We start from the raw sequence: 27348 nt of genomic DNA on the forward strand, positions 1-27348 counted from the left end.
ATGATTAAAGAGTTTAAAAGAAAGAAAGAAAGGAAGGAAGGGAGGAAGGAAGGAAGGAAGGAAGGAAGAAAGGAAGGAAGGAAGGAAGGAAGGAAGGAAGGAAGGAAGGAAGGAAGGAAGGAAAGAAGCTAGAGTCCCATGAAAAACCAAAATTCAATACCCAGTCTTAAAAAAAGAGAAAAAAATTAAAATATGAATTAAAAAATAAGATAAGGTTTTAAATACTATTTAACAGAAAGTGAATTCATAGGAAGATTTTTTTATCATTTTTATTTTTTATGTGTTGCTGAGTCTATACCCAAGGCCTTGGGTCTTAGTAAGGAATGACTCCACTAGGCCTCATCTTCAGTGGCTACCTGCCAGCTCCCCTGAAGAAGTTAAAATATCTTCCGTCCAATCCAGAGAAATGGCTTAAATGAATGCCTCTCTGTAAAGAGCTACTTCTTATTTTTTTGCCAATTAGTATACAGGCAGATGTAACATTCTCCAGTCAAGGATCGTCACATATAAATTGAATACTAACTTTGGGAGGAGATCTGAGGAGTTGAGTCCTTCCTATGCAGTTACTGTGGTGAGACATCAAATGAGCAGACTCAGGAAGAGGAAGGGGATTTGGAGGTCCAATGAAACCAACAACAAAGAGCAGAAACACCACGCATCATGAATGGGGTCAGAGGTCTGATCATACACTCACTCGCAGGTGTTCAAACACGTGGCCTTTGTACAGTTTCTAAGGCCTAGTGATAGCGGTGGAGCTAGCCTCTGGGGGACAATGGCGGCTCTTCTTGGGAAGAGGCAATGGTGTGAAGATGCCATGGAAACTGAAGGCTCTGAAGACAGGTGGCTGGGGAGAGTCCAAGGGGAAGGTGAGAAGAATTTACTCTCTTGGGATAAAGGGCAAATCAGACATTTCAGCCACTTAGAGGAAAAGGAAGTACACCTTATGTGGGTGAATGATGGCTTCCCAACTGACAAAAGTTCTCACATAGGTATTTTTGGTCTCAGGGGTAGAATTCTTTTTTGACCAGTAAAGAGGGCAGAAAGCTCAATTCTATTTTAATATTGGCTTTGATGTGGTGGAGACACATAGTTTGATGACCTAGTATAGTTCTTTGACTGTCGCTGTAGATTTTGCCTAGGCAAGATGTCCGGGATTTTCTATGCTTCTGGTAAGGAGGATTTTGTTTGTATTAGCCTTCTTTCTGGTTCCTATGAATTTAAGCCAGTGGGAGCAGTGAGCCCAGCTGATTGATTCAGATGAAGTCAGGCCACCCTCGGGGCAGCTCTTTCAGCATGCCCCCAGTCATGTCCTGCTGCTGCTCCTCCTCTCTGTCCTCCCTTCCTCCTCCTTTCTTCCTCACTCTCTTCATCTTGCCCCTCTTCTCTTCTTCTCCCTCCTTCTCCTTGTGCCTTCTCCTCTTCCTCACCTTGATCTTCCTCCCCAAGCTCCTCTTCCTCTTCTTCCCTTTTCTCTCCCTCCATGTAGAAGATAGAGTTCGTTAGAGTAGAGCACTCTCAAGAGATGAGATGCACACAGTGAGCAATCAGCTATGGACGAATGCTTTCACATACATGGAGAAAGGTTCTGAATCAATATGTCACATATGAGCATGAATTCCCATCGTCTCTCTCATGCATAACACCCAGATGAGTACTTGAGCAGAGGTACAAAAGGATCTCAGTAGAGCAGAACTCAGTTTTAAAAATCTAATCTCATTGAACCTCCATGTCACCGAGATCTATTGCTCTGTCCTGGGAGGAAATTGGACTGACCTTCTCTGGTCCTGCCTCAAGGCTCTGCACCATTTCATCAGATCTGAGTTAGGTCCTTTTCTGACAGGAATCTTTCTTTCCATGGATACATTTACATTTCAGGGTCTTACATGTTTTAAAAAATGTGAATCCAGTTTGTCTCTTCTTAAAAAAAAATATCCTTATGGCATAGCAAGCCAACTACATTATTCCTTCTAAGACTCACAAGGTTCTGCAGAACTTGTCTACAAGCACTAGGGTTGAATACACACTCACCATGTATTGTGTGAATACACAATATGTCGGAAGTTATTAGAACATTGCATATCTGTCCAGTGCTCTACAGATATCATACTGTTTAGAAGAGCCTTTATAAAACAGATCCTCAGAAAAACAATAGCGGTCATACTAATCTTTCTAACTGCTTTCATGTGTCAAGGCTTCTTGACAAACTGAACTGTGCGATTTTCCTGTTCTTACAAGTTCAATCAGATTCCCTAACTTGAGTCTTAAGAGAGGTGTCCCTTATAATCCTGCATTATTGAAGCTGATCTGTTCTTTTGGGAATTTTCAAAGGGCACGTGATGTTGACAAAGACCCCTTTGGCCACTAGCTAATATTTCCACATTAATGCTAAGATTCTTTAAATCAGTAAATAATATCTACATATTCATCTCCATCATGGCCCTCATGCACAACTTTCAACTGTGTGCATTTCACTCTAATGAACCCTCTCTGCTACATGGAGGAAGAGAAAAGGGAAGAAGAGGAAGAGAAAGAGAAGGAAAGGAACTTGGGGAGGAAGATCAAGATGAAGAGGAGAAGAAAGACAGAAGGCAGGAGAAGAAATGAAGAGACGGGGGAGATGAAGAGTGAGGAGGAAGGGAGGAGAGGAGGAGCAGGAGGGCAGCATGACGCCTTTTCAGCTAAGATTGTCTCTCCTGCCTTCCAGCATCACATTTCTCATTGCAAACTTATTCTGCTTCTTCTGCAGAGGCCCTATTGCACATCTCATGGTCTCTCTTCTCCAGTCAATACCAGTTTGTCCCTTGAACAGACTCTCAGCATGTTCTGACATTTTTTTGTTCTTTGGTACGCAGTTGTACATTTTGCTGTAATCATGTCTGCTCATAGAGTTTCATTATATGCAGAGTCTGCCACTCTGAAGAAGAAGAAGGTAAGCCCTTTAAAGGGCAATGCTGCATTTTCTCACTGTAGTCCTCTGTACATGCTCCATGTAGTGTTCTATTATATATATATATATATATATATATATATATATATATATATATATATATATATATAAACATTGTTGACTGGAATTAAGCCCCCTAGTCCCTGCGGAACTTTCAGCCTGGACACTGTTTATTCAGCCATTAAAGCATTTATCACAGGTGTTTTGAAGTGCATTGTGTGAGGTCTGTGTGACTCACAGCCCTATCCAGTTCATCTTTTTATCTCACAAAGAACCCAAGATAGCACTCTATATAAAGAACTCAACAACACTGCCTAATTAAGTCTCTATTAAATTTTAACTTTCAGTATACCATTTTCTTGTGGAGGGACAGAGATTTTCAAAGTTAAAGATTAGGCTGGGAAAAAAACTGTATTGACATTTTGGCACATGCAAGAGGGAAAGAACGGCTTGATGCTTTCCTAATTCATTATTTAAACAGAGCACTGAATTCTAAATTTAAGCAGTCAGTTGTCAAACCTTCAATGAATAAGAAACAGTTGCCATATGAAATCTAATGGCAGATGTTAAATATAGTTATGTATAAATGTTAATCTATCAATTTGTTTTGCTGCACTCAGTATAAGATTTTACCTCATTGTTAATTCCACTACAGATTAATGTACATATAACTATAAAAAGAAAAATGAAAACTGTATTTTCTATTTTAACACTTAAGATAACTTCACGACCAAGCCAGTCAGTCACTGGTTACCTTTTTCTGTTTTCCTTTCTACTTTGATTTATCCTGACAGTATTTCATTCCTTATAGGACAGACCTTTTTTTAAAATGGAGAGTTATTCACTAAGCCTTTGAGTAATTTTAATTAAAATTCAGCTCAAATCAACCCCGCGTGCTTGGAAAAAGCATCTGCCACGCTTGCTTTCCCCCTTAAGAACTTGAGCTGAAAATAAGAGCATTTTTCCTGAAGCGAAAGTGCTGTGTCTGTGTGAAGTTAAAATAGCTTCAGAGAACAATTTTCAACACATTCTGGAGAATTATGATTTTAAAAAATGCAACTTTGAGAAAACAACACGGACGCCTCTGGGACCTGACGCTACTTCTTACTATATGACATAATCACTTCTCCACAGCATGCAAAGTTGATCCTTTGAACCCTTATTGACTCTGGGCTCTTTTGTGTGACTCTAGAATAATGCCTGCCCTATAAGAAGGGCTTGTTAGTATTCCTGAAGGAAGGAAAGAACTGATACATGATGGGATATTATGGCATAAAAACCTTGCCTCTGTCCCCTTATTTCTTCTCATTGCACTAACTATAGTTACTGGTCTAGCCTAGCCTAGAATATTCTAATATAGCAATGCTTGCTAATATAGAATAATAGAATATTCTAATAAAGCAAGACTTACCCCCCTTATTAATTAATTTATTTATTCACCTCATAGCCCAGTCACAGCCCCCTTCCTCCACTCCTAGCACCACCCTTCTATCCCTCCCCCATTTCCCCATCCTTCTCTTCTCAGAGAATTCCTGAGACTTAATTGGTGGAAACTAAGTAGAATTGCAGAAGAAAGATCCAGAAAGATGAAGTGTTTTATGCAAATAATAAAAGAAGAATTGCTACAATGTATTTTTATTCTTTGGAAAAGCCACCTTTATCTTCCAGGAAATTCTTTAAAAAAATATTAATCTATTTTTATCACGAATAGAGCTCCCTATGGATACATTATGACAATGACTGCAGGCACTAATTAGCCCAAATGAAAGTATTCTCCAGGTCAGTCTGGTTTTGCTTGAGGCAACAATTCTGTTTCTTGAGTTAGATCTTCTGGCTGTCTTAGAAAGACCTGCAGCTTTAAGTTCCCAACTCTGTATTGGGATGGCACTTGTATGACGTAGCTGTTCATGTGACCAGGAGTCTTGTCTCACAGAGGTCTAGGCCCAGGCCTCAGTACACAGCCATGGTCACTACCCTGTGGCATGTATTAGGAAAGGATATGTCATAGCTTCTGATTTCATAGAATACAGTGTTACCAATAATATATACCAGACTAGTGATTTTTGATCAAACCAATGTGGATCACTGAAAACAATTAAAAATATTCTTTTTGTGGTATGGGGGTGGGGTGGGTCAAAGCCAGAAAGTTGCATATAATTGACAATCGCCCTCCCACCCATTCACAGCTCTCAAGGGGCTCTTTTCAGAATGAAATACAGTAACTGCAAATGTAAATTAGATAGGCAGGACAGTTCCCTGCTTGTGATCTCTTAAGAAAACAGTACTGGTTCCCACATAATTTAGCTCTTTATAAAGCTATTTTTGCTGAATCTATATATTACATGCAATATAATAACTTCTCATATACATTTGTTCCATACAATGATTTTGAAGTAACTTTGTCTTCAACATGATGTAATCGTTTGTTCAAATGCTCTAGCAATGCATACACAATAGTATTCTAAAATCTGAATTAAGTAACCAAAACTTTAAGTGCATATTTTTATTAAATAGCTTCCAGTGGAAATCAGTCACCTTAAGGATTTCAACTAGGATATTCAACCCACAGACAGATGCAACAGCAATGTGCCTGCTGGTTTATAATAGGTCAGGCATAAGGAGAATATACCCTTGTTTCCCCCTCTTCCCTGTGTTCAGAGACATTATAGATTCCTCTTTTCCATGTCTTCCAACTACTGATACCTCTAATCATTTCCATATATAGGCATCAGAATAATTTCTTTATTGCTTGATTAAGAGTGAAATTTTTAGAAAATAATCTTTAGTGTGGACTCCTCCCATTTTGGCCACCTTCCATTTTCTTGTTTAGACCCTCCAGATGCTGGAGGGGTAGCCTCATGTAGACTGTGTGTCTGTCCACACATCTCTCACCCTTACACATCCCAGCTCCTTTCCCCACTTTCACCCTGAACTTACTTGGTACATGCTCCTTGTCTCCTGAAAGACAAGAGTTCAGGAGACACCTTACTATCTGTTTCCTGTAATCCTACTCATGGCTGCTTCTTCCCTAAATGGGTCTGACTGTGGCTTCTGTAACACAATTCCCCCTTGACTCTCTTCTTGTCTGTGGTAACTGTTCCAATTATTACTTCCCCTATTGACTTTTACCTATGGGTACATGTGTGTTGGGATAACACATCTCTTACAACATTAACTGCATATACACAAGCTTGTTAAATTTGTGGCCTTAAAAAACCAAAACCCTTTCCATTCATTTTTCTTTATGAATCTTCTATATTCTTCTGTGGAGTTATGTTGTGCCTGATATGATAATCTTCTTCTGTATGTTTTTTATCCATGCTCTGTAAGCTTCCTAAGGGGAGAATATTCAGATAGTATACAGCAATTGTTCTGTGGTTGTTGGCCAAAATACACGATGAATGAATGAAAAAACAACTGAATGCCATGGTTTTCCTCACTTTGAAAAGTCATTCATTTACCTGATACTTTTATTTTTTTTGTTTTTTATTTTTTTAATTTTTTTATTCGATATATTTTTTTATTTACATTTCAAATGATTTCCCCTTTTCTAGCCCTCCACTCCCCGAAAGTCCCGTAAGCCCCCTTCTCTCTCCCTGTCCTCCCACCCACCCCTTCCCACTTCCCTGTTCTGGTTTTGCCCTATACTGCTTCACTGAGTCTTTCCAGAACCAGGGGCCACTCCTCCCTTCTTCTTGTACCTCATTTGATGTGTGGATTATGTTTTGGGTATTCCAGTTTTCTAGGTTAATATCCACTTATTAGTGAGTGCATACCATGAGTCACCTTTTGAGTCTGGGTTACCTCACTTAGTATGATGTTCTCTAGCTCCATCCATTTGCCTAAGAATTTCATGAATTCATTGTTTGTAATGGCTGAATAGTACTCCATTGTGTAGTACCTGATACTTTTATAAAGGCTACAGATGCTGGATCAAGATTGCCCTAAATATTTGCTTCCGCTTTAACATAACATTCTTTTGAACTTTTCATAAGTAGTGAAAAGGATCTGAAAGTGCCTCGAAATCCTGCTTTCTAATAATGGAAGTGTTGGCCTCAGCCTTCCGAAGTACCATGAATGAAAGTAACAGCCACAAATGGTTCAGATATGAGAGGTGTACTATCTCTGAGTTACAGGACTGTGGCTGAGCTACAGTCCTAGCCATCACCGTTCCCTATTTGAGGATTAGAGAATTATTGGACATTGTGTTTCAATTAAATGATGGTTAAAAGTCACTCTTAATTGAAAATACTTCCCAGACTCTTAATGTTTTTGAGAAGTCCCTAGACTTCACTCCAGAATGCTCTCATGTACTGATAACAAACATTTTGCAGTGATGTGAACTCTACGAAATAACACAGCCAAGTCTGACTAGTCATTGTTTTATGAATGCTTGGTATGAATTTTCCAAAGGTCCCAAGATGTAACCAAATAGATTGAGTGAACTTTTTTGTTCCTTTTCTTATGGACAAAGTTGCTTTCCTTCTATGAAATTAACAGATTTGATTATTTCATAATGTGGTCTAAGCTTGCTCTCCACTCTGATATTTGTGGATTTGGCCAAAGATGGGATGGATCCAGCAAGATATTAGAAAATTATAAGAGAGGGGCTCTGAAAAGGATGTAAATAAATAATTTAACAAAAAATTATATTACAAATGAGATGAAAGAGGTATGCAGATGAGTAAACTGTATGATGTATACACTTGTTCTTAAAAGCAATGAGTCTAATATAAAGGCTGACCATAATCTCTTATGCATAGAAAACCCTCCCAGGCATAATTTATTCTCATAGGTACTTTTTCTTCAATTGTATAAACACATATAATATTTGGTAATTATAAGATAAGGAGAAGTTTATAAGATAAACTAGTAAGAAAACATTTACAGGAAAACTGAGGATAGGGGAAACATCAGAGTATAATTTGTTTGCTATTCAGTGTAAACAGTGCAGAATTATAACAATAGTTATTCTAAGAAACAATGGGCAAGAAAAGATTAATCAAGGTCTAGGCACAAAGAGGTCTCCCAGGTGTGTTATTTCTGTAGTGCTGACACACTGTAGAGTACACCCCGTCAAGTCTGTAAGTATTATTTTTCTCTGAAGTTGCACACCATTGTACCTTTCAAGAGTCTGCAGTCATTCTGAAAATTTTCTCCCTTGAAAAAATAATATAGATTTAGAAGAAAGAAATGAACTTGCATGGATCAGGATTTGAAAGGCTCAATACCTAAGCATAGAGGTTTGAAACTTTGGAGAACAGAATTGTATCACCCTACACACACAGTTTTCATGACAGTCAAATGAGCCAGTGAATAAAAGGATTTGGGGTAGAATATAAGAAGCAATAGTTTTGAAGTGTTCACTCTTTCAAGGTGAAGCTTTGTAAGCCAACTCCTAGAATGATTAAGGTCCAAGAGAAGAAACTTTAGATTTATCTCAGAGAATTTGTATTTTTTATGTTCTCCTGGAGGATTTTCATGTTTCAGGTAGGTAGGAGGAAGAAAATAGTATCAGTGTCTCCTGACCCAGATCACTGCAATGAGTATTAGTATCCTTTTAGTTTCATCTAATACTATGTCTACACAGTGTGGAAAACTGCATACTTTTGAGTGTGTTGTTACTGTTGTATGATGACATCAGTATTTCCTTAAAGCATCAGACCTTTATGAGGACATCATTGTGCCATGGGCACTATGCTGAACTCGTCAATTGCTTAAAAGGGCTCATCTCATCTTGACACCTGGAGATTTTCATCTATTGGCATCACAACAGATGAGAATAAGAAGATAAAAATATTCAGCCCACATCACAGTTCATCAAAACTTACTTGATTTATGAGTATATGCAACCACTTCATCAAATTTGGGCCATCTTGTATTTGATCAAGAATATTATATTTTCTTAAGTATTTCATTTCCTCTTATTTCTAAAAATTTTGTGTGTGGCAGGGGCTATATATGTTTATGTGTTTTTGTGTGTTCATGAGTGTGTGCATGTGGAATTATTCATGAGGTCCCACCATTTCCATTTTCTTGGATCTAGTAAGCACACATCAAAACCAAATTGCGTGTGCCAATTGTATGAGACCCCAGCCACCACAACTTAAAACAATGTTCCATATGGTCATCCCAAAAGTGCCGATGTCCCCAGCTACTTATTTTGTCTTGACATGTTATTTCTGATAACTTAGATATCAGTGAAATATGTTAGAAAGAGTTCTGTCATGTCCACCTCGGAAGACCTAACATTTAGACTTCCATTTAGAAAAAGGCAATAATTATATGAGGCACAATGTTTGGATTATTAACAATTTGGCCTTGAGTTTAGCTCCTTGGTTTAATTCAGTTTAGCATCTATAGTTAGAAATGATGGAGTTAAAAGAACAGTGGAACTTGATGTATATGGTTTTCTTCACAAGAAAGCTTACAAGTTAATCTTGAGAGGTGAGTCTCTTCCAAGTACAAACTCCTGCAAGCTACAAAGCATAGCTCCTACTTTGAAAGAAAAAAGTAAGATTTTCACTGTGTGCCTATACTTATTCCTTTATTTTTTCCCTCAAATAGGGTGTCCTGTATTGCAGGTTTGCATAACCTGTTATGGAGCCAAGGCTGTTTTGAATTTCTCATTTTCCTATGTCATTTCCTGAGTACTGAAGTTACAGGGATAGGTCACCATGTCATGCCTATGTGGTGCTTGGGTTTACATCCAGGGTTTTGTGAACATTTTACCAACTGAGGTATATTCCTGGCTCCTGACTCATTTTTTATTTTTCTCAAAAAGTACACATATGCCACCTGGAACAGTAATCAAAGCATTGTATCACCCAAAAAACCTTGTATACAAGTATATATTGTCTTCCATTTTTAATGATTATTCCAGTTTGAAATTCCCAGGGAGTGAAATTTTACATGATCAAGAATGGATAACAAAGAGCTTAGAATAATTAGTAAACAAAAAGTAAGAAGTTCTAAGGGCACAATGTAAACAATGCTGCTCATGACACCTAGATGGGAAGAGGCACGGAAGGGCCAGATGGACATGTGTTAGGCATGCAATGCACTAGGAAGGGCTGGATGGACATGTGCTAGGCATGCAATGCACTATGATGGCACATGCAGAGGGGATCACTCTCCACTGCAAGTTCAAGGTTAACTTTGGTTGACCTCTGCTAGAAGAGTGGATAGCCCTGCAACTGAAGATTTAAAGTCCTTGAATGGTAGCCAAAAGAGCAGACAAACTGACCCTGCGATGGGAAAATGGAGGAATTCGTGATTAATTCTCACAAACACATGCAAGGGAGCACTACCATGCAGAAAGAGATGGAAAACTGTTTCATCATTAAAAGCAGATCTAGGTCTTTTTCTTTTGCTGGTATCACTACAGGTTGCACTGAACTTATGAGGAACAGTTTTGGAAGCTCTCATACCACCCAGCATCCACAAAAGGATCTAAGAAATACCTTTGCAAGAAAAGACACTTGAACATTTAAGTAGCAACACACACTGTCAGGTGCTCCAAGGGCGATAAACCTCCAAGCAGGATTGATCAGAGTCTGTGTTTGAGCGCTAAAAGGTGTATTTTATTTTTAGAATTGCTTTGGTAAACCCTTTTGCCTGCTAGGCAATTAGTAGTAGACAGAGCTACAGATGATGCTCACTCCTACTTTTGATAACAAAAGGAACTCTTCTGGCTGCCTATCGTCTTGTAGGTTTGGGAACATACATGGACACACCTCCAACAAAATGCCAGCAGAGTAGCTTACGTGTGTTAGATGTGGGTGCCACAACAAAGTCCTTTTCAAAAGGATTTAAAATTGATACTAAATTTACCAGAAGAGTAGGACTTATGGGATTCCCTTTAGTGAGGTTACTGGAACTTAAAATTCAAATCAGAAAGATCTTACATCATAGTCACTTCAGCTCCACTGTGACTGTAATCTTCTCCCTTTGAATTTTACCCTTAACAGAGCCATCTGGAAGAAAGTCCTCTCCTTGATTTTCAGAACTATGCTTCTTGTTTTGCGTTTCTTTTGATTGATCTCTACACTTTTTGGTGTGTGTTCTGAATTACTAATGCTGGATATGATACAGTGAAAGAAAGTACAAAAAAAAAGTCTGGAAAAACATGGACCATTGTCGAATACTGCCAACAAAATGCCAAGGTCATGAGAGAAAGAATTTCCTTTCAGAATAATATCTTTATGTTAAAGGAGATGGATATAGTAGTAAAAATTTCACCCATCTCTCTTGGCAAGTATTCTTAGCTAGTGAAAGACTTAAACTATGAGAAAATCATGACATGACCTATTTTTTATAGAATATATACTTGAATATAGACTGGAGAATATTTAGCTATAGCAAACAGATTTCTATACATAATCAAAATTATAAAAATGATGGCAGCTTTCTTTAGTGGGCAATCTCATTTTCCATCTACCTAGACCTTATGCATTAATTTAAATTTAATTTATGAGCAAATTATTACAGCATGTTCTCCATTCTCCCTCTCCTTTGTTCCATTTTTGATTCTTTAACACTCTTGTTCAGAGCAATCGATTCACGTCATTTTGTTTTGTATCACATTTATTTTAAATTACCTTTTCTATAGAGTCTTTTGCTTTTCAATCTAAGGGAAGAGCAATCAGTGTGAATTGTCAGAATGGGAACAGCACTGGGAAAGAGGAGTCACTGGTTGAGATGCTGTATCTTCTCGGAAACCTGGAGCAAAGGACTCTGACTAGGCAGATGAACTGAGGATGACTTAATGAAGAAAAGTGGAAGGACACAGGTGTCAGGGACTTTTATGCACAGGGACATTTTGAGATCTGACTACAGATCCCCATGAGCCAATCTTCACCGTTCTTTCTTGCACTGATTATTTTCAGGGAAGGACTTGGATTTCAGAAGTACTGTTCTGTAAGGACTAGAGAGAAAACTTTTGGGGATAGTATAAAAGGCTGTCTATGGTCAACTGCATGTTTATCTCTCCAACTTCACTGCCATTCACTTCAGCCTCACATTTCGCCCTCTAGGAACACCAAGCCATCGGTAGCTCTGTATACCATAAAACGTCCCTACTTGGTCACATGAGAACTTTCATCCTGATCCATCTTGTCATCTTTCCTTTTCTAGGGAATGCTTATTTGTGTATTGTGACCCAACACCAGCACTGTTTTCTTCAGGACATCTTCTCTGGCAGCTGTAAGCCTCATGTCACTTTCTATAGTCTTAACTGCTTCGGCTCCATGTGCCCAGGTCACTTTGCTAGACACTGCCCTCCACCAAAGCATGGTCTGGATTAACATTGACACACAATCTAATGCCAAGGTTTAGTAGGGCCCTGCTCTGACAGACAAATGATCAATCATGCACTGTTGGCATGCTGCTAATTGTTCCTGTGCTGTTGGGAGATAGAAAAGGAACACAGAGAACTACATGCGATTTTATTTTGAAAATGTGTGTCTATGAGCTAAGAGACAAGATCACCTTTATAACTATGACATGAAGATGTTATACCACAGTGCAGCTATCTCTTGTAGATTTCTAAAGAATTAAAAAAAGGAGGGGGTAGCTGCTCCCAGTGGCCCAAACTTAATTGCAAATGTCTACACCTCTACAATGTTTTGTCTCAAAACAGAACTTCAGAATTTCAAAAATCTCCCATTTATATAAAAATATGCATGCTTTCTTACTTTCTTATATCACTATATGTATGTGCATTATGTAGAAAACAGGTTTACATTGAAATCATTTAAATAAACCATATCCAATAGTGGCCCAAGTCACTCATTTATGAGTGAGTGATTTTGAGCTATCACCAGAATTAACCCACAAAAGGGAGAAGATAAATCTTGTTTATCTATGAATAATTTAATTCATTCTGCTGCAGGCATTGAAGGAAATGTTGCTATATACCGAACTCACTCAAAATACAGAAACAATCCCAGCAAGGCCAGTTTTGTCTGCTACTGCCATTGGTTTTGAGCAGAGATATAGTTAATGCGTATATTCTTAGACTTATAAAAGCATTTGTGTGTGTGTGTGTGTGTGTGTGTGTGGGCATGAGCAGCTTTGATGGCCTGTGTAGAAAATGTATTGGCTCCTCTTTTAGCAAATGCATATCTAACTAACGCAGGCAGTAGCATCTGAATTTTCTTCATCCCTTGTCATTAGGTTACCAGTAATAGTTTGGCAGAGAGCCTGGCGCAATTGTCCCCAAGTGCTGTAACACCAATTGGTGAGGGCATTTAATGAGCACTTTTTGTAATAACTCTTATCTTACCTCATTAGGAAATACAACTTATTTATAAATTCTTTGTACACTTTGACATTTAGGTCCTTATATTTAGTGTTCAGAATAGTGTGAAAATGCTCACTGCAAATACAGAGACGTGCCTGTTTGAGTATTATTACTAAGTCTCCAAGGACCACTTCCAAAGATCCATGCTTACTTCAAAATTTTGTATTACATTATTTAATTTGGTTGTGCAGATTCGTGTGTGAATGTGTATGCCTCAGTACATATGTGACGGTCAGAGGACATCCTGCACGAGCTGGTCCTCGCCTTCTGTCATGTGCTCCTAGAAATTTAATCTTTGTCAAGTTTGGCAGCATGTGCCTTCAGTCACCGAGCCATGTCAGAGGCCCAGCTTACATATTTTAAAAGTTTGCAAAAGCCTAGAAACACCAACAAAACCTCCATGCTTGTGATTTAATTTCTTATTCACAATTTCTTCTTGTTTTCCGAATGCTATTAAATATAGAATTTCTTTGTTTTTTTTTTTTTTTTTTTTCCTGTTGCAGCAATACGACAGGCTCCGGGTAAGCTTCCCGAGTTTTAGAAAGCAACAACAACAATAACAACAACAAAAACCCAGTGAAGTTCAGTGGCCACATGTAAATGACCTTCATGAAATTCTGCCTACAGTGAGAAACACTATGGGTAATTCTCAGAAAGCATGCTCTGATAGAGTGAGTTATTGCCTAGGACAAAAGCAGGCTTTTCTGCAAGCTGTATTGTGTCTTTGAGGCCACTAGGGCATCATATAGAAACTGAAGCAATAATTTACCCCTATGCAATGAAAAATAATGTAACTTGCACACTAGGACTCCTTGCCTCATTACACGAAACGCTTCCCTCATGCCATTTCAAAGGAGAGATTGCAATTGTGTAAATCTAAGCAACTGAGATTTATGCTCCCATATTTGGCAAATGGTTATACAGGATATTTTCTAGTCTTCTAAATGTTTTAGGTGCTAGGCAGTTTCAAAATGTGGATTATAACAGGCTTTGTAACGTAATACGTTGGAAGAATGCAGCTGTCTGGTTCTTTGAAGAGTTTCTTAAAACAGATCAGGATGAGCCCACGGAGCTCAAAAGAAACCTGCAGATCCCACTTTAACGATCATTTGGAGATGCTGCAGACATTGTGGTACTTTCTAAATTTTACTATAAAAACCCCAAGGTAAAATATAAACAAAATGTAATCACAGAAAAGTATTGTGATAAGAATTTCTTCTACCAGGCTTAAGGTAGAAAAACTGCTGTTGTACAAGGATGAGGACTTGAGTTGAATTTCCCACAAGCCCCAGAAAAAGCCAGCAGGTAGCACACTTGTTATAGTACTTGGGAGGCAGGAGATAGATGATCTTTGGGAACTCACCCAGTGAAGTCTACTTGTTGATTTCTAGTCCCATGAGAGACCTTGCCTCTAAACAAACAAACAAATAGGCAAGCAGACAGATAGATAAGTGAATGACTAAATAAATGAATAATGTGGATATACTTGGAGAAGGACATACACACATATGTACCTGCATTCACACACATGTGAACCCCATGCACATGCACTTGTATAGAAACATTTACATGTACATGCATGGTACACATAAAATTATCCTTCTCGTAACCTTGGCGGAAATTATTTCTCTTTCTATAATGTAAAATGAAAATATACTTCCAGATTATTTTAAAATATACTTATCTCCTAGTTAAAATGGAGGAGGGACTAAAATTGCTAATTAAAGGCAAACAGAGTAATCCTATCAGACTGGACACATAACAAAAAACATCCATGCACCGTCACAGCTGCCTACCTTGATACCTACACATGGCCCGCATATCTAGGACACTCTTTGGATAGAGTTACTTATTGGCAGCATCCAATATATGGAGTGGGTCCTAGTTTACACAGCCATTGCACTTCAATAGAACACACATTCTATTAAGGAAAGTAGGTATTTTTTTGGTTTTCTTTTATTCATTTATTATTCTTCTTTCATAGGAAAATTCTCTCAGGTGATAACTTTAGAAAATAATTTTATTAAAGTCAACACTTTTCCCCCCAAAGCTTTAATATTTCTGATTTTGAAGCAAACAAAGGAAAATCAATAATCAAGAAACAGATGTTAAAATTGAGGCAGGCTTTTCTCCTCAGAAGGTTTTAACCCGGAAATAACAACTAACTTAGTAGATTAATGACTCATAGCCATGTTGTAAAAGGAGTAACAATGTAAAACTTTCAAAGATGGGTTAAAAAGGAAAATCATGTGTGAGTTCTCAGTGATTTTCTTGTTTTTGGTGTATCCCAAATAATATTCCCCTATAACAATAAATATTACTGAATGCTGTGTCAATTTAAAAACGATACTTTTTATCAAGAGAATGATAAATTAGCAAATAGTGAAGATATTTACAAAAGTCCTTTAAAAACCCTTAGCTTTATGTTCTAAACGTATTCCAGGAGCTAGAATACTATCACATTATAAATTGTTTTAAAATATATTTGTTTTACTTTTAACTTATGTATATGTATGTGCATGCATGTGTGTGTGCATTTGTACAGGTGTGTGCATGCAGGGTGTATGCATTTGTGCATGTGTGTTTTCATCTGTGTGTGCACTTGTGCATGCATGTGTGCATGTATGTGTGTGTGTGTGTGTGTGTGTGTGTGTGTAGGCAGTGTCACAGAGGCCAGAGGCATTGAATGCTGTGGAAACAGAGTTCTAGGAAGTTATGAATTCCTGGATATGGGTTCTAGGTACTATCCCTAGGGTTTCATATATTTTTAATACAACATAACAGGTCTAATTGAAGTAGAATTTACCAAGCTATGCTTGATGATGTAAAACATTCTCTCTGTGTGTCTCTCTCTTTGACCTCTCAAACTCTATGTTAGAAAACAGACTTAAAGTAAGGTGAATCTGTGCATGTCGAACATTCATGAAGCCCTATTTGTTAGTGTAGGCCTGGATTTCAAAGAGAAATAAAATCTATAGCAATTTGTTTGATTCAGAATCTGTCAACATCCCATGAAGCATTTCCTAGAATTACTGCTACCAAGAACACAAATTAAATTTGCTGACTTAAATTACAATTCCAGGGATCCCAGCAAAGTGCCTTAAAATGTATAATCCTCTAAATGTCTCATTACTCATAGATTTTATCCCAGATTTTATCTCAGCACTCACAGATAAATGCTAGGCATGTACAGAATGATATGGGTTCAAGACTATGCATTTCTAAAGTACGGTGTGTTACTGTTCCCCTGTCTCTAAGCCTGGTCCTCTACCTCACTAGTAAAGGTACAGGGTGCAGATTAAACTTACATTCAATTATTTTTTTCATCCAGTTCTCTATATGCATGAGCAGTTTGTAGAGATGGGAAAATCAACATTTCAGAAGTGCTCTTCACATTCTGTAGAAGCTCCCTATTAGACTTTTCTTTGAATGCCCCCAAATTACTTATGGCCAGGAGTACCCAATCAATGATTGGCAGAAAGATGACAAAACTCTTAGCATTGTATAAATGGGAGCATTGAAAAAGTGGCAAGGACTCAAGAGCTAAAGATCTAAGGGATGAGAGTCAGAAGATGTGACCCCGACTAAAGATGTGAGCATTATATCATCACATCACATCACATACTCGCATATTCCCCAGTGTATAGCCGGGCACCAGCATTCCCCAGTGTATGTGCAGGTGTATAATACTTTGGGACTGGGTTCTGGAGACTTGGGGATGCTTGATCACGTATGAGTTTGGAAATTTACTGTATTGGGCTCTCTATAGATGCTTCAGTCCTTCATCTTTTCAGACATATTGGTAAGATTGCATGTCCTAACCTGCTAGGTGTGGCTGTATGGTATACTTTGGCCAAGGAAGAGATGAGGATTGGAGTGTGGAGAAAGCCTTCAGTCAACATATAACGACTAGGTGGCTCACATGAGAGGAGATTCTAGTTTTCTATATCACACTGATTGGAGCTTGCTTTCTCAGCAAGCCAGACCTAGTACATTTGTCTGTGCTGTAATTTAACGTATCTAATAAAAAAACTACATATGTATCTTACCTACAAAATAGCGTGCAATATTGGATTTACTTTAGAAGATACATTTTAAAGACATTTTTATGTATATGATTGTTTTGCTTGCATGTCCATATGGGTACACAAGTGTACAGTGTCCTCAGAAGCCACAAAAGGTATGCTATGCAGATGCTGGGAATTGAACCCATATCCTGTGCAGGAGTGGTAAGCACTCTTAAAGGAGGAGCTACCCTTCCATTAGCTTTAGCTTTACCCATCTAGTCAGAGCTTTGAAAAAGAATAGTTAATGTTTACTTGAGGTTTTAGCAGTTGACAATTCTTTGGTGAGTTTGTTTCTATAAATGTACAGTAAGGGGCAGTCTGGGAATTAGAACTTCTATATTAGAAGATCAACTTCATTCGAAAAATCATTCTACACCTTTTGACAAAACCAGTGAGTTGTTTATACTTCTGAATTGTGATTATTTGGGTGAATCTGTTTTTTTTTTTCAGTGTTCACAGATATGTGATCTTCAGAGTCACATAGATATGAACAGAAGAAAGTAAATGGAATTTTAAAAGGGAAGTAATAAAAAGAAATCTATTGTTCTTTGAAAAAATGCATGGATATTCACATTTTTTCATAACTCTGGGTGACATCATATTTATTTTGCAAAACTGCAAAGTCCGGCTTTACTTTTGCAAACAAAGTGATATTTGATATTAAATGGTATGTGAAAAATTGAGCATTTTCAGGTCTCTTGATATTAATGCCTAATAAAAGTATTTCCAGTCATGGTCTTACTAAGTAGCTCAGGCTGGCTTGGGACTCATTCAATGGTTCAAACTAGCCCTGAACTCATTATGATCCTGTCTCAGTCTCCAAAATTCGGTGATTGCAAGTGTGAGCCATCACGTCAAGAAGTGTGCATTTTTAAGAGTCCAAATAATACCAAGATAACCCGATGCTTGACTTATTGTGAGTGAAATGCTAATTGCTGAGAAAGAAAAAAATGGGTTTTATTAAACTGGGTGAGATCAACTCAAGTGGGGAAGAGAAACAAACAAACAAACAAACAAACAAACAAACATCTATAGAGGCCTGACATCCAAGGCCGTTGTCCAGGGGAAGGCATAGGTAAATAATCCCATTGCCTAGAGCAGATAAGGGGCAAGCAGGAGCTTGCCCTGCTCCTCACACCTTGAAGTCAACATCTGATTACTGCCAAACAGGCAGTTTCCATGTCTCCCGTAAATGAAATAGAAAAGAATACATCTTCATATGTCCTTGTAGGAATTTTCAGATTGACACACTGGAATGTAAACGTTTTATTAGAGTCAGATATTTGTTTAAAGATTAACGTTGGTCTCATCTATATTGAACCTCTTTGTAGAGAAAGGAAAGTTCTATATGAAAATAACATAAGGCAGATTTCTTCATTTCCTTAAACTCAAGATTTGGCATATTAAGGGAACATAATAAATGTATGAAAAACTTACAATCAGTCCAAAGAGTCAAACTTGATTTAACAGCGTTACTAAATATCAGTTTCTTTTGGTCCCCACTGACAACATCCAATTCGTCATTAGCCAAAGAGACTTTCTTTTCTTAGCATATGTTGCTAGTAATATGACTTCAATGCTGTGCTTCAAGGCCTTAAGTTTTAAGAAAAAAAATGAAAACAACTTTAAAACTTAGGGTCATGAAGTCACACACATAAGCCACCAAATACTTTCCTTCTCAAGCTACACTGTCCACAGAGAATCCAGTGTTTTCTGACTGATGTTCTCACTGTGCATAAGATGACTCATTTTAATTAAGTTTCTCAATGGTTTTTCTCCTAATGCACTATTGAGTGATCCTGATGAAGTTTGTGTGTGCGTGTGTGCATGTGTGCATGTGTGTTAACTTGTGTTCGTCATGTGCAGGTAGAAGCCAAAAGCCAGCCTTGAGCATCATTCTACAGGTACCATCTGCTTTATATTTTTGTGACAGGGGCTCTCCCTGGCCTGGGACTCTCCACATAAGCTAAGCTGGCTGGCTTGCCATTAAATCTCAAGGATTTGGTTGTCTCTGGTTTTCCAGAACCGGAATTCCATGTTCCTGTCTCCACACATGGCTTTTTGTCTCTGGGTTGTGGAAATAAACTAATGTAAGCCTCTTGCTTGTAAGGCAAGCACGTTGCTGAGCCATCCACACAGCACGAGCATGAATGGTGGATCCTATTAGTTTCCACATGCTGTGACTGTCCTTTGACTACAAACCTCTCTGATACTGTGCAGCTGACTCATTCCACTTTACTGCTAACATGCACGTCTTATCAGTTGGTCTTACTTGGCAATAAAATGAACATTAATCCCACTTTTCAAGAAGAATGGCCCCTACCAGACAAGCCAACATTTCCTGATTCTACCTGGCAGTTAGCACCATTAGTGATAACTATGCTAGGTTAAAACATCTAGGATGAATATAACTAAGTAAAGAAAAAGGGATCATCCAAGAACAACAGCCTTGGAAACAGTCGATCACTCATTCCTTAAACCTGTAGCGCTATTAGAAATGTTGGGAACTTCAGGTGAAGTTTGAAGGTAAGGAAGACATGGTGAGTGACCCATGAGGTGAAAGTTGAAGAGCAATAAGCACTCTGGGAAAGGAAAACTGCTTCAGTGCACTCTCTCACGCTGCTCTAGTATACGGCAGACCCCGGAGGCTGTCGCAATGCTTGACTCAAGCGTTGGTCATGACCAGCTAAAGAGTAGACAGGTGATAATGACTGGAACTCTGTGACAGGCCTTGCAGGCTGTGCTAGAGATGGCATGGTCTTATTTTGAAGGCTTCTTGAGTTCTCTAATCACTAGTGACTGTGGTTCTTAGAACATAGGTGTATTTGTCCATCAGGAGACATGTCCATTGGGTGGTGGTGGTGTGGGAGGGGATTAGAGGCAGAAGACTAACTGCAAGAACAAAACAGCCATTGGTAAGGCAATGAGGACCCAAAGCAGGGCCAGCACAGAGGAAGCAGAGGGTGGAGGAGGTTAACTTACAATAGTCTAAAAGGATGCGGTAATACTAAATACAGGCACGGAGAAAGCCGGAAGAGTTGAGTTCTTTGAACAGCTGAAGTGACTGGAGTGGGTGGATTAGAGATTAAAGAGATTATCCAAGACAGTGGCCTGTGAGGGACAAGCAAAAGGGTTGTTCAGTATTGCAGACAGAGCATAAGAAGCTGGAGGGCATGGGCCCTCCAATCAGCGAGCATATATAGTTTTCCCCAAGACACCTTCAACCAATCAGATCACAACTAGAAAATAAAGGATAGATGAATCAGAAAAATTGCCCGACATCATCAGTGACAACAACAGGCTATGCAGGCTGTGGGGGAGGAAGATGCGTTCTAAGGAATGGTAGCTGTTAGTTCAGTAGAGTGGACAGTCAAGTCATCTCTTGTAGCAGTCATGGCATAGATACTTGGACCTAGAGCTCTAGTCAAGTAAGTAAAAGTACGAGAAGTGCAGAAAAGGGGAGAGTTAATCACAACCCGCGAGCTTTAGCAAATGAAAACATAGAAATCAGAGTGCCGGTGAGATGGCGCCGTAGAGAAAATCACTTGCCACGCGAGCCTGGAAGCCTGAGTTTGCTTCCTGCAACCCATGTAGAGACGGAAGGAGAGAACTGACTCCACAAAAGCTGACCTCTGACCTCTACACAGGTGCCCCGGCACGTGTGCACCCCATCCTTCATGCACATACACAATAAAAATAATGAATAAAAATTTTACAAATTAGAAAGCAAAGAGATAAGTTAAACTTTAGAGTTCAAAGTTTTGCCCTTTGGCATATGACTGTTCAGGCAAACGAGTTGCAGACACAGTTTCCTCTGGTGGCCTGACTGACTTCATTAATATGGCAAAGTCTTTGGTCAAGTACATGCTGGCATCTGGAAAGACCATATCTTCTACTGAGACAGAGTGAACTTGAATGAACCCTTGCTCATGAGGCCTATATGAGGGCTCCTGTCACAGAGAGCTTTTGCTGAAGGTATTTCCAGTCTGCCATCTGCCGCCTTCTCTGCAGGAAACCATCATCTTAACTAGGTCTCTGATTACCCCTACAAGTGATTTCTACCACCCATTCATTTATTAGTTTTGAAATATAAGTAGCCCAAGCTACAGGAACTTGCAGTGAGTCTGCTAACTTTAACTACCAAATGCTGGAGTTATAGGTTGGTGCTACCAGGTTCAGTGAGTGATTTTTAAGGTATGTTTTCAACATAAAGTAATGTTATGTATTAAGGAGACAAGACACTGAAAGTGAATATGCGACAGGCAATAATAACAGGGACATACCCAGTAACATGTGAGCTATAATTGGCAGGCACATATCACAAAGCAACAACTTTTACCACGTCCAAAGGAAGACAACCCAAGCTTTCTACCTCTTGTGGCACTAGAAACTCTAACAGGGACCCCACAGTGAGGGACACATATTTGATCCCCTCATCAGTGATGGACACATTGTTAAAAATGCTTATATGATAGAAATATGAACCTTGAAGTTTTTCTTTTAACATAATGAAAACCAAAAAGCTAAATCTCAATATAGCACCTGGTATACGTGAACCAGGTGTATAAATGACAGGCTTGTGTATACCTGTATCCATGTGAACTGCATACTGTTTCGTACAGTCCCAAATTCTTACTGTCAGCCGTTCAAGACACAGCCACCCAATACACTATTCCCAGCCACTAGAAATGACTAGGGAAATTTTGCTAAGTTGCTGTCTGCTGATAGGGAATGCAAAATAGCTTGCAATTTGTGCAATTTAATGGGTTAATTCTAAGGATCACTAAACACTAGGTACAATTTAACAAACTGCCCGATTAACTCTTCTAAGGATAACTATTTCTAACAAAATACATAAATTTCCAATTCACAATCCTTGTGATGACTTTAAAACACTCTGGACAGGTTCTTCTCACAGACGGGGCATGGGCTCTGAGCCTCAGCATTTCCTAGGGACCTTGAAGGAGAGGCTAGGAGGGAAAGGGGCTCACAAGGCTGCAAAGGCCACTTCTGGCCTCTGCTAATGTCACATTTTGTTTGTCCCTGCTACACTGCCCAGCAGCCCTAAGTTCAAATCTGTCCTTACAATGCCCACCTTTTTGGCTTAGATGAACGGAATAATGACATACAACATCACATTTTATTATCAAAGTTGTGTGATGGTGTCATATTAAACCATTGGCGGCTTGCGTCTATTTCAGTCGGGTCTATTTGACAGAGTAAACCCAGGCTAGCTACAGGGAACCGGAACCGCTACAGGGAACCGGAAGCACTGTTCAGCCCCACATTCTGTCAGGAGAGCGTCAGCACGCTTATTTTCCCCATATAAAGGAGAATATCCAATTCTCCCCATGCACCCTGTGACTATTACGGACAGTATTTATTCAGAAGGAATGCTGTGCTGAGTTTGGAAAAGCTGTCGCTAAGAGAGGCGAGGGAGAGGTCGCTTGACCAAACAAGAAACAAAACCTATACATGGGCAAAACACGAGAAACTGAGGTTTGCCCTTCTTCTTGCGATGGTGCATTGAAATAGCCAAAACACAGCCTTGCAATTGTCAATTTAACGACACTTTCCCTCCCTCCTCTTCTCTAGAGTTCTTTACAATCAGAAAGCTCCCATTCACTTAGCAGATACCAGCTCTTCTGGAGAGGTACTGCTTTGAATTAATGAGGTAATGCCCCCAAACAACTGCTAAAATATATTTTTTTCTTTGATAGAGGTTGCCTGCCTTTTCTCCACGGCCACCTCTTTAAAGACAGGATACTTTCTAAAGGTCTTACAGCACCACCAGAAAAGAGCGCTCTGGTTTTGTTTTTTGTTTTGTGTTTCTTTGAAACAATTTGTCTTTACCGTCTACTTTTGAATACTGTGCCATGGAAGCTCTGCTCCATTTCACAGAGTCTTCTCCCCCATAATTCCTTACCTCACAAGCCTCGGGTGCTTGAGGGTTAACAGCAAAGAACAAGCCCACAGGCTTCATTGAAGTTACAACTCTGAAATGCAAACTTGAAAACCAAAACCGCCTCACACAAGTACTGCGTTTCCTTCTGCCACCCAGAATGCCCAAGGCCACCTACTTCCAAAAAGGAAAATAGCTTCATCCAGACACAACGAAATCTCCCTGATCTTTCATTCATACCAACTACAAAGCCAAAGTCAAAATCCACCTTCCCAGAGACGCGCATCCAAGTGCCGGTGTTCTCACTTACCCTGGACCAGGTACAGCATCCCCTCTTCAACCTTTTTAGTGCCAGTTCATCTAGAGCACACAGTGATTGCTAGTACATTCATGGGAAAACAGATTTAGCCAAATGGCTAATTACCCCTGAGATCATACATAACCAACTCTGAAATTCTAGGGAGAGACAGGAGTTTTAAAAACCCGGCTTCCAGTTTCTGGCGTCCACTGTGTCTATCTTTAACTTGAAAACGATTTGGTTTCACATTCCACTGAAGTCCCACTGGCAGATGCCTTTGGTAAGCTCTCCAATGGCAGGCTTTCAAAGGGCTCCCTGGGCCCCTCCCTCACAGCCAGCTTCCGCCCATTTCTTCTAAAGCCGGTTTACTCAACTGTCCTTTTACCTGTCTCCTCGTGGGTAAAAGAAGCTGCGTTCATTGAAGGCTATTACAGAAATCTTTGCAAGCTGAAGATCAGCTGAGGACTCGCTGGCTTCCCCTGCTATCACCCCACCCCCACCTCAGGGCCAGAAACCAACTGACTTCCAAACTTGGCTGCCTGAAAAAGAATGTCCTCTGATTGGCATTCCTGGAGGCAGAGAGCCAGGCAGCCAGAGCTTGGCAAATGGCTTCCCGGGGAAATACAACACAAACAAGGAACTTTCCTGGATTTTTATTTCAGTTTAAGGAAACTCCAAAGACTATGTTCAAACATTAAAGATATTTTGGGTGAAGTTCACGCTTATGTTTTTTTTTTTTTTTTTCTACCTGCTTATCATTTTACCCAGAATAACTAGGGGCTACAGAGAAAGAGCAAGATAGCAGAACTACTATTGAACATGGTATAAACCTTGTTTGGAAACTCATTAGAAAGTGAAAAGAGCCACAAATGCCACTTCATGGTGTCCCAAGGACAGCAGCCAATGGGTGGACTTGCTGAGAAAGAAAATAAATGCTTATAGGAAATGTGGGAGAACTGACATCAACTGGTTCTTGTTTTATACTTAGAGCTGCAAGGGGAGAAGACGGAAGAAATGCTTGCTTTTCCTAGGAAGCCTTCTTTTGTCAGGATTGTCTTATAACACTTTAGGACATGCTGGGAAACAAAAGTGTGTGTGTGTGTGTGTGTGTGTGTGTGTGTGTGTGTGTGTGTGTAAAGGGAAACTAAGTGTTCTATTTTGCTTTCTATTGCTTTGACAAACACAACTGTCCAAACCAATCTGGTGAGGAGAAGGTTTATCATTTTTGAGAGAAGTCAAGGCAAGAACTCAAGCAGAGACCTGGAGGTAGACAGAGGCTGTGGAGGAGTGCTACTTCCTGGCTTGCTCCCCATTCCGTGCTCAGCCTGCTTTCTTATTTAACCTAATGCTAACTGCCCTGGGAGGACACTGCCTACAAGAGTTAGACCCTTCCACATCAATCCTTAGTTAAGAAAATGCCCCCACGGATTTGCCTCCAGGTTAATCTGATGGGGAGAATTCCTCCACCAGGCGACATTTCTTTTTTCATGGCTTTATCATGTGTCAAGTTGATCATCATCATCATCATCATCATCATCAACAACAACAAAAACCCAGATAAACAAAAGAAAACCCAACCAAACAAAAACAACTCATCAGCCCACTGGATGACAGAAGAGCTAAGGAGCAAAGACCTAACATGAGGCAGAGCCCAACAAGGAGGAGTCATGGACAAGTCTCTCTAATACCAATCAGAACCCGTGCTTAGCATTCACTTATTGGTCACTGGGTTCCAAATATTATCTGTTACTGAAAATGCACTTCCTTTTGTTCATAGTAGGGAATGGACCGCATGCAACTTGATGGACCATGCAGTCTCTTCAAAGGCCTGGTGAAGACATTATAACTTTGGTGGCTGCATGAGTCACAGGAAGAAGCATTGCCAGGTCTGGGCAACTGACAGCTGGCTGGGATCACAGTTGTGGTGTGGCTGCAGCTGCTCCTTGGGACTCACAGGGGTATCTCAGAACATATTCAATGGCAAATGCTTGAGACAACTTTCTAATTCAACCAATTAATTTTAGTGGCTTTAAATCTTTTGTTGTTGTTATTGTTGTGTTGTTGTTGTTGTTGTTGTTCTTCCTCCTCCTCTTCCTCCTTCCTCCTCCTCCTCTTCCTCCTTCCTCCTCCTCCTCTTTCTCCTTCTTCCTCCTCCTCTTCCACCTTCCTCCTCCTCTTCCTCCTTCCTCTTCCTCCTTCCTCTTCCTCTTTCTCTTCTTCCTCTTCCTCCCTCCTCCTCCTCTTTCCTCCTCCTCTTCTTCCTCCTCCTCTTTCTCCCTCCTCCTCTTCCCCCTCCTCCTCTCCCTCCTTGTCCTCCTCGTCCTCCTCGTCCTCCTCGTCCTCGTCCTCCTCGTCCTCGTCCTCCTCGGCCTCCTCCTCCTCCTCCTCCTCCTCCTCCTCCTCCTCCTCCTCCTCCTCCTCCTCCTCCTCCTCCTCCTCTTCCTCTTCTTCTTCTTCTTCTTCTTCTTCTTCTTCTTCTTCTTCTTCTTCTTCTTCTTCTTCTTCTTCTTCTTCTTCTTCTTCTTCTTCTTCTTCTTCTTCTTCCACAGCTAGAACATTATTACTTTAAGAGATCACAAGGTAAGACCCCACTCAGTTGATTACTACAGTATGAGTTTATTTTCCTTGTATTTTGATGTCTATATATATTAGTGGACACCGAGTACTTGCTCCGTCACTAACTCCACTTTAAGATGCCTAAACAAAAAACTTTCCAAGGGAGGAAAAGGAGAAAGAAACATATTTTATTCTTTATCCTCAAGTTTATTTAGGGAAGGTGCAGGCAAGACAGGGGCATCTACAATTTTCCATCCTGGCTTCAGAGTTGGAAAGATACACTGTCACAGCAAGTTTCTGCTTCAAGAAACATTCCTCGAGTGTCCGTGGTGTGCTCACATTTATGAAATTCACAACCTGGTTCACATATAAATAGAAGGAAATACTTCCCTGGCACAGAGAACAGCCATCTCTGTCCCAGACTCATTCTTTTACACAGAGCACCATGAGTTAAGAAGAGGGTCTGGGGTTTGCAGCCAGCCCTGGTTCTTGGGCAGTACCATGCTCATCTCTGCTGTCTTCAAATTCACACTACTGTGAAACTGATGCTGAGGAGATGCCCGTTTAAACAGAAACACCTCCTGTGCAACACCTGTATTTTAGCCTGTGGAAAAATGGGTATTTGTTGGTCCTCTTTGTAGACAAATTTACCTGTATTTTTTCTTTCTAAAAAACATTTTTAAAAACTTATCTTACTTTTGTGTGTATGAGTTTTTGCACATGTTTTACCCTGTGCTTATCTGATGCCTTTGGAGGCCAGAAGTTATTGGGTAAACTGGAACTGGAATTATGGATGGTTATAATCTGTCATATGAGTGCTGGGAATTGAGTCTGGGTCCACTGTAGAAGCAGTGGGTGCTCTTGATGTCTGAGCATCTCTACCTCCTACATTGTTCTAAATAATTCTAGGGAAAAAATCACTCTTTTTGAGCAATGAACCGAGACTGAAGTGTGTATTGTATCATGTATACATTGTGTACACTGTATACAAGGTGTATCATGCACCTTGTATAATGATCCCAGTCATTATGTATATGTGCATGGAAATTACTCCAAGTAGAAACCAGACATATTTATTAAGGTTGTACTGGTCTAGTAGCTGACCAACTGAAAGAAAAGGAGATGTTGTTTCTAATTGAATTGTTACTGGCTATTATTCAGAGAATAATGTTCCTTCATTAGATGAATTATAATAAAAAAGAATGAATTAAAGTTCCCAACTTTATCCAGACTTACGGTTGATCTCCACACATTCTAGAAGTCCCAGGCACAGTC

General features: G+C 39.6%; 1 protein-coding gene across 1 annotated transcript in view; it reads right to left on the reverse strand.

Moving 5' to 3' along the window:
• Window positions 1-23746, reverse strand: part of Dtna (dystrobrevin alpha) — a 250751-nt gene extending 227005 nt beyond the window's left edge. Inside the window, exon 1 of the mRNA XM_052155755.1 lies at window positions 23530-23746. The gene's annotated coding sequence lies outside the window, so the exon portion shown is untranslated. The remainder of the gene's footprint in view (window positions 1-23529) is intronic.
• Between the last annotated feature and the right edge of the window lie 3602 nt (window positions 23747-27348).

Source organism: Apodemus sylvaticus, chromosome 13, assembly GCF_947179515.1.
Source record: "Apodemus sylvaticus chromosome 13, mApoSyl1.1, whole genome shotgun sequence".
NCBI lineage: Eukaryota > Metazoa > Chordata > Mammalia > Rodentia > Muridae > Apodemus > Apodemus sylvaticus.